This window comes from Octopus bimaculoides, chromosome 1 (assembly GCF_046866305.1).
Source record: "Octopus bimaculoides isolate indiv1 chromosome 1, ASM4686630v1, whole genome shotgun sequence".
Lineage (NCBI taxonomy): Eukaryota > Metazoa > Mollusca > Cephalopoda > Octopoda > Octopodidae > Octopus > Octopus bimaculoides.
Window position 1 is genome coordinate 3040069 of NC_142928.1, and position 7998 is coordinate 3048066.

Here is a 7998-nt window from a genome sequence, read left to right on the forward strand (position 1 = left end):
TTCCTTGTCTGTCTTTGCATGGTTTCTAGAACTAGATGCTCTCTCTAATGACAACCATTTTACAGAGTATACTGGGTATTTTTTTTTATGTCACCAGCATTTGTGATATCACTATGCATCTCATAAGACAGAGATCCCTTTCAACTTAGTGGGGTTACAACAGAGAGAGAGATGGCTTTATGCAAGGATATAAGATGTTAAATCATAAAAGAAGGAATCAGAACATAATAGATTTCTTGCTGTAGAGAAGCTACACATTATAGAGGTGTGGGCTTAGAAAGAGAGATAAAACTAGTAGTGATAAGGAATCAGAGGGACCCTCAGTGTACAAGGTGAACCCCTGTCACTAATGGATCTTGTATCAAAATGTTAAACGTTGTAAACAATGGTTTGGTAAAAGGGAAAAAGCTCAACCACAACAGAGAAGGGAACTTCATGGAAAAAAGGTTCTTCTCTCTATCTGGTAGGATTGCAAAGAGGTAATTCACTTTGAATTGTTACCACCTAATGCAACAATCAATGCTCAAGTCTACTGTCAGCAATCAGAGCGTTTGAACCAAGCTTTGAAGAAAAAAAGATCAGCTTTAGTGAATCGAAAAGGAGTGATGTTTCATCAGGACAATGTGTGACCCCACACTGCGAAGATCACATCACAGAAGATTGAAGAGCTTGGTTGGGAAAAAAATTCCTCATCCACCTTATTCTCCCGACCTGGCTCCTTCAGACTACCATTTGTTTCATAGTTTACAGAATCATTTGAGGGACATAACTTTCGCAAGCCAGGAGGAGGTCGAAACTGACATTTCAGAGTTCTTCGCTTTGAAACCAAAAGAGTTTTACATTGATGGGTTTAAAAAGCTTGTAAATAGATGGAAGGAAGTCATAGATAATCAGGGAAAGTACATTGATGATTAAATTTCAATTAAATATAACAATGGATCACTTGTTTTCTTTATTCAAAATTCAGACAGAACTTATGGGATGACCTGATATATGTATATACATGAATGTGTATCTATATGTGTGCGAGTGTATGTGTGTGTGTGTGTGTGCACGATCACACACTCATGCATGCGTGTATACACATATATGTATATATGTGTAAGTGTATGATTGTATGATTATATAGTATATGTATGTATATATATATATATATTCTTTTATTCGTTTCAGTCATTTGACTGCGGCCATATTGGAGCACCGTTTTTAGTCGAGCAAATCGACCCCAGGACTTATTCTTTGTAAGCCTAGTACTTATTCTATCAGTCTCTTTTGCTGAACCATCAAGTTACGGGGACATAAACACACCAGCATCGGTTGTCAAGCAATGTTGGGGGGACAAACACAGACACACAAACATATACATACATACATATATATATATATATATATATATATATATATATATATATATATATATATATATATATATATATATATATATATATGTTTGTGTGTCTGTGTTCGTGTGTCTGTGTATATATATGATGAGCTTCTTTCAGTTTCCGTCTACCAAATCCATTCACAAGGCTTTGGTTGGCCCGAAGCTATAGTAGAAGATATTTGCCCAAGGTGCCACGCAGTGGGATTGAACCCAGAACCATGTGGTTGGAAAGCAAGCTACTAACCACACAGCTACTCCTGCGCCTATATATATAAGTGTATTTGGGTGTTTAAAAGTTTTTTTGTGTAATCAATTTCACAGTTGGCTGTACTCCCTTGCAACTCTAAAATAATGTATATGCACATGCACACACTCATATATATAACTATGAATGTATGATGGTATGTATGTATTCATGTATGTGAGTGTATGTATTTTATATGCATGAATGCATGTTTATATAACACCTGCTTTATTTATTTTTCTACGATTGCAATGTGAGAATATGTTTCAATAGGCAATTGATTTTAAAGGTATACAATTATTTCTGGGTAGTTGTGAAGTAGCTACGAAAGCTGAATTTGTGAACAAAGTAAACTGGAACAAGCATAGTTATCTACCTTACACAATACTATGGTTTCTCATGCATATATAGTGGTACCTCACAGTACAAGTTTAATTCGTTCTGTGACCGAGCTTGTTTTACAATTTACTCGTTTTACAAATTAATTTTCCCACTGGAATTAACCAAAATATAATTAATCCGTTCCAGCCCCCCAAAACCACTCAAAAATAATTTTATATGGGTTTTAAAACAGAAAAGGTGAAGTTACAAGTAAAATGACAATTATAAAAGAGAGAATGTAAAAGAAATATGGAAACTGGTTTTATTAACTGAATTACCTTAAAGATGGGACGATTTGTGTGCTCGTACTGCAGATTTTCACTTGTACTTCAAGACAAAAATTCACATGAGTCTCAGCATGTACAGAAAATTACTTGTATAATGGGGCACTTGTACTGCGAGGTTCTACTGTACGCATGTATATGTGTAACTAGTACAGCAGTAGTCCACCACTTTAGCATTACACATAACATGTTTTATATATACAAGTGTAGATGTATAGTTGAGAAGCTTGCTTCCCAACCATGTAGACTCAAGTTCAGTCCTACTGTATGGTATTTAGGGTCGGTGGTTTTCTTCTACCACAACCTTGGGCCCAACAATAGCCTTGTGAATGAATTTGGTAGATGGAAACTGAAAGAAGCTCATTACATATATTTTTATGCATGTGTGTAATTTTGTTTTGACATCACATGAAGGTTGTAAATGAGCATCACCATCATGTAGGCAGTGGAGTTCATATCTAGTCTTCTGTGCAAACCATGTCTGTTCACGAAGAAATATTATTTTACTTGGAAACAATTGAGAGTTGGTGATAGGAAGAGCATCCGACCATTGAAAATCCACCTCAATGAACTCTGTCTGATCCATGCAAACAAAGAAAAGTGGACGCTAATAGAATTGATATATTTTTGTATTAGGTTTTTATATTACACACACACACACACACACACACACACACACACACACACACACACACAAACACACACACACACACAGAGCCTTATATACATATATGTATGCATGTACATATATATGTATGTGTAGGTGTGGTATGGAGTGGTTAAGGGGGTCACTTTCCAAACACATGGTTTCAGGTTTAGTCACACTGCATGGCATTGTAGACAAATGTCTCCTATGACTTCTGGCTGACCAAAGCCTTGAGAGTAGATCTAGTAGATAGAAACTGAAAGAAACCCACATATATATATGTATGTTTGTGTGTTTGTGTGTGTGTGTGTGTGTGTGTGTGTGTGTATGTGTGCGTGTGTGTGTGTGTGTGTGAGCCTGCAACAGCTGGACGTATTGCATTACAACTGGACTCATGCCAGTTCTGTGGTCTTATACACTGTCACAAACTTCCTGGTAATCCAAGCACTACCCTCAACTGCTTTCTCCCCACATTCCTTGATGTTCCTCCTCATAGCAGATACACCAATCACCTTCAGAAACCTTCTGAGAGAAGCTGCTGGGAAACCCCTGCGGCCTACCTCGAATGCCACCAGCTCACAGAAAGGTTTATATAATGGTCTTTTATAATGGTCTTCTATAACGGCAAGTAAGGCATCCTTTCAGGAGCCAATAAAAAATAGCAATGTTCCACCTTCGAATGAGAGCATGTATCCCTTCACCGTAAAATTCTGTTGACTGTTCCTTGAACCACTTCTTCACTACTACAGTTTTCACTTCCTCATCACTGTTTGCTTCTCAAACCCTCTTTCATGGGGTCGAAGAGAGATGATAGTCCAGTGACAAGGAAGTGAAAACTGTAGTGAAGAAGTGGCTCAAAGAACAGTCAACAGAATTTTACGAGGCAGGGATACATGCTCTCATTCAAAGGTGGAACATTGCTATTGAGAGAAACGGTGACTATGTTGAGAAGTAGGGATGTGATCCACAGGGGACCAGCTTCATTTTGATGTATGATACATGTTCCTGTGTTGGTAATTATACCTGTCCTAAACAAAATGGCATTACTTTTTGACTCACCCTTGTACATACACACTTATGTACACACACACATACACGCATATGCTTACACACACACGTATATACATGCTTACACATACACATACATATATGTGCTTAAACATACACATACATATCCATGTCCACCCCCACAAACGTGTTTGTCATTCGTCCATGCTATCAGGATTGTTTTTCTATTACAAAACAGTTAAATACGATTTACCAAAGCGTTTTCACAAGTGGATACTCTTGAAAGGTTTAATAACTCACCTGTGACTTAAGACTAATGACTGTTTTCATTAAGGTAAAGCTGAACTATCAGATTAACATTCTCTGTCTTCATATGAAACAAGTGGTGATTTAGCAGAGTCATTACTGTGTTGGGTAGTAATGCTTTGCTTAGATTTCTTGAGCTTTGAGTTCAAATCTCATCAAGGACAACTTTGTCTTTCATCCTTCTAGAGTTGATAAAATCACTGTTGTTCATTTGCGTTCTTTCTGGAAAACATGTCTCGCTTTAGGGAAATATTACTTTGCATGGAAACAGGTTAGGGTCAGAAGCAGGAAGAGCATCCAGCAGTATAAAATCTGTCTGAATGAATTCTGTCTGACCCGTGGGAGCATGGGGAAAAAAGGACTTTCAAACAATGGTCTCATGCACGCATGCACGCATGCATGCGCGTGCACACACACACACACACACACACACACACACACACAAACAATTGTAGTGATTAATAAAAATTCTCATATCTTCCATTTTCTGTCTCTCATTATTTACCATATCTGCCATGTAAAAAACACGAAGTCCACTCTGCTGATGGTTGGTGTTAGGAAGGGTGTCCAGCTGTAAAAATCCTGCCAAAACAGTGACAGAAGTCTGGTGCGGCGAACTGGCAGAAACGTTAGCACGCCAGGCAACATGCTTAGCGGTATTTCATCTGTCTTTACATTCTGAGTTCAAATTCCGCTGTGTTGACTTTGCCTTTCATCCTTTTGTGGTCGATAAATTAAGTACCAGTTACGCACTGGGATCGATGTAATCGACTTAATCCCTTTGTCTGTCCTTCTTTGTTCCCTCTATGTTTAGCCCCTTGTGGCCAATAAAGAAATAAGAAGTCTGGTGCAGGCTTCTACTTGGCCAGCTCTTGTGAACCCGTCCCACCCATGCTAGCATGAAAGGCAGCACTGATGATGATGATGATGATGATGATGATGATATATATATATATATATATATCAGTTGAATAAAATTAAAACATGGTCTGGTTTTCATGTTTTTTATTATAGCATTTTAATATTAAAAAGAGATATATTTTGTAATGCTCATAAGGTTAAATTAGTACTTTCATACATTGAGTAATCAAATGTGTTTAACTAACAGTTGAGTGCTTGACAACTTTAGTACCTCTTAGAATGCTTCGACATGCACCTTCAAACCGTATTCTAAAAATTCAAGCATTGAAGTCAGATTTCCAGTTGGAAGATATTTAACTTTCCCATGACCGTCGATCTTAGAGGTCTTTTAAAAGGTCATGGACACTGTCCTTCCCTCCTGACTAGTTCTCAACTCAGTTTTCATTGGTGAGTTGTACAGTATCGACCAGGAAAGTAGAAGATAAACACCAAGTGCTCCCTTTCTCGTCCGGCTGCAATCATCAGCTGAGTACCATACTTCGCTGAGATTTCAGCCTATTATGCTCAGTATCTCCACACAGTGGGCCCGCAGCAGCTGGACGTATTGCATTGCAACCGGACTCATGCCAATTCTGTGGTCTTATACACTCTCACAAACTTCCTGGTAATCCAAGCACTACCCTCAACTGCTTTCTCCCCACATTCCTTGATGATCCTTCTCAAAGCAGATACACCAGCCACCTTCAGAAACCTTCTGAGAGAAACTGCTAGGAAACCCCTGCGGCCTAACTCGAATGCAACCAGCTCACAGAAAGGTTTATATAATGGTCTTTTATAATGGTCTTCTATAACGGCAAGTAGGTCATCTTTTCAGGAGCCAATAAAAAATTATATTGATCCAGGATTGGTGTATCACTGTATCATTGTATTGAGCAGACTATCAGATGTCGTTATACACCACTAGTCACAATACACTTCCTCACATTGTTGTAGCTTTCAAATGATGCTACCCTGCTGGCTGGGCATGCGTGCCAACATTCCCCCTGAATGTAATGCCAGTCCATCACAGAGTTTCTCCTTTACAGCCAAGTGGACTGGAACAATGTGAAATGAAGTGTTTTGATCAAGAACACAATGTTCCATTGGTCTGGGAATCAAAACCATAACCTTGTGATAATGAGTACAACAGCTCAACTTCTGGGTCATGTGCCTCCACAGAATGCTGTAAGTGTAAGAATACCAGACCAGATAGATACCTTGTGTTATTTGCTCTGTCTGTTTGGAGTTCAAATACTGTCGTGGCTGACTTGGGTAGTAGACCTAATGTGTATAGGAGGAAAAGTGAAAAGAGAACTTTGAGACAAGCCAGAGTCAATAGGGTGTGGATCAGACAGAGCTCCATTTATACACACTATGATATGCAAAATCGACAGGATGCTATGAAGTGCCACAAAGACGCACACGGATGTATATCCATCATCATCGTCGTTGTCATCATCATTGTCATTTTACATTCGCTGTCCACACTGGCTTGGGTTGGACAGTTTGACCAGGGAAGAGAGAGAGAGAGAGAGAAAGTATATACAGAAAAAGGTATAGTCAGGAATTATATTTGGTACATCTAATATAAACTAAGGAGACACAATAAGTGTAGCTGAATCAAAGGTAGACTGACAGAGAAGGCAAATTTTGGGGGCTGCTTCATGCATTTACACCCACTTCATATCCTGAGAGTCCATTATCACTTTCTGACCCCACCCTGCTACCCTCTTTTCTAAAATGTGAGTAATCATGTTGCTCCTATACAACAAAAAACCCATTCCGCTCCATCCCTTTCTCTCATACTTTACACCTTTCTACTCCTTATTTTCCTGGCATAAAGTTCCCTCTTCACTCTTGGGAGACTTGTAGCCATGCAAGCTATAAGCAGATTTCACTAGTACTGGCAGTATGCAAAAAGAGCACCTCGTACACACTGTAAAATGGTTGGCATTATGAAAAACATCCAGTCATAGAGACCATGCCAAGCAAACATTGGAGCATGATGAAGTTCTTGGACCCAGCAGATCTTGTTAAATCCATGCCAGCATAGAACATTGCTGTTAAATGATGATGATGATGTTGATGATGATACACAGGAGGAGTGGATAGTTAGCAGTAAGATTTTCAGTGAAATAAATTCTATAAAATGCCTAGAAGGCCTCTAGCATGTATATGGCAGCTTTTGTTATCCAGTGTCCTAATTAGTAGCAAAATGGGTTGGTCTGGGAGCATAACAGCAGAGTTAGAACAGAGCGAAAATGTTTAGAAGCTATGAATTCTCTGAATCTCTGTTGACTGTGAAGGGATTCTTACTCAGTGTGAAAGGTAGGTTTACTCTTTTGTTACCATATTTCTGTTGAGACACTCTGTGTTTATTTCAATTAATTTTAAATATAACAAAGAATTTTGTAAAATAACTTAGTTATCATTCAGCTAGTGTTAGGAACATAAATTGTGACAAAGGTTTGGTGGAAAATTTTAATTCAAAACTTATGAAAACAAGACATTTGTACTCAAAGCCAGAGGCGGTTTTAGCTGGGTTGGTATCAAAAGGGTTAAATGAGCTTGCATGCAAAGTGTAGAGACATATGATAGTGAGGTGTAGGTATTGGAGGTGAAGGATTTACAAAGGCTGGAAAGAAGTGAGATGAGTACATACCACTGGATGTGTAGTGTTAGTGTACGTGTATGACGGAGCTAATATGAACTAAGAAAAATTGGGTACAACACAAATTGGAAGTAAGTGGCAAGTGAGGGAATCGACTACCTTGGTATGAGCATGCAATACTTAAAAGGATGACAGTTGGGTAAAATAGTGTTAAGTGATTTAGGTGGAAGGAAC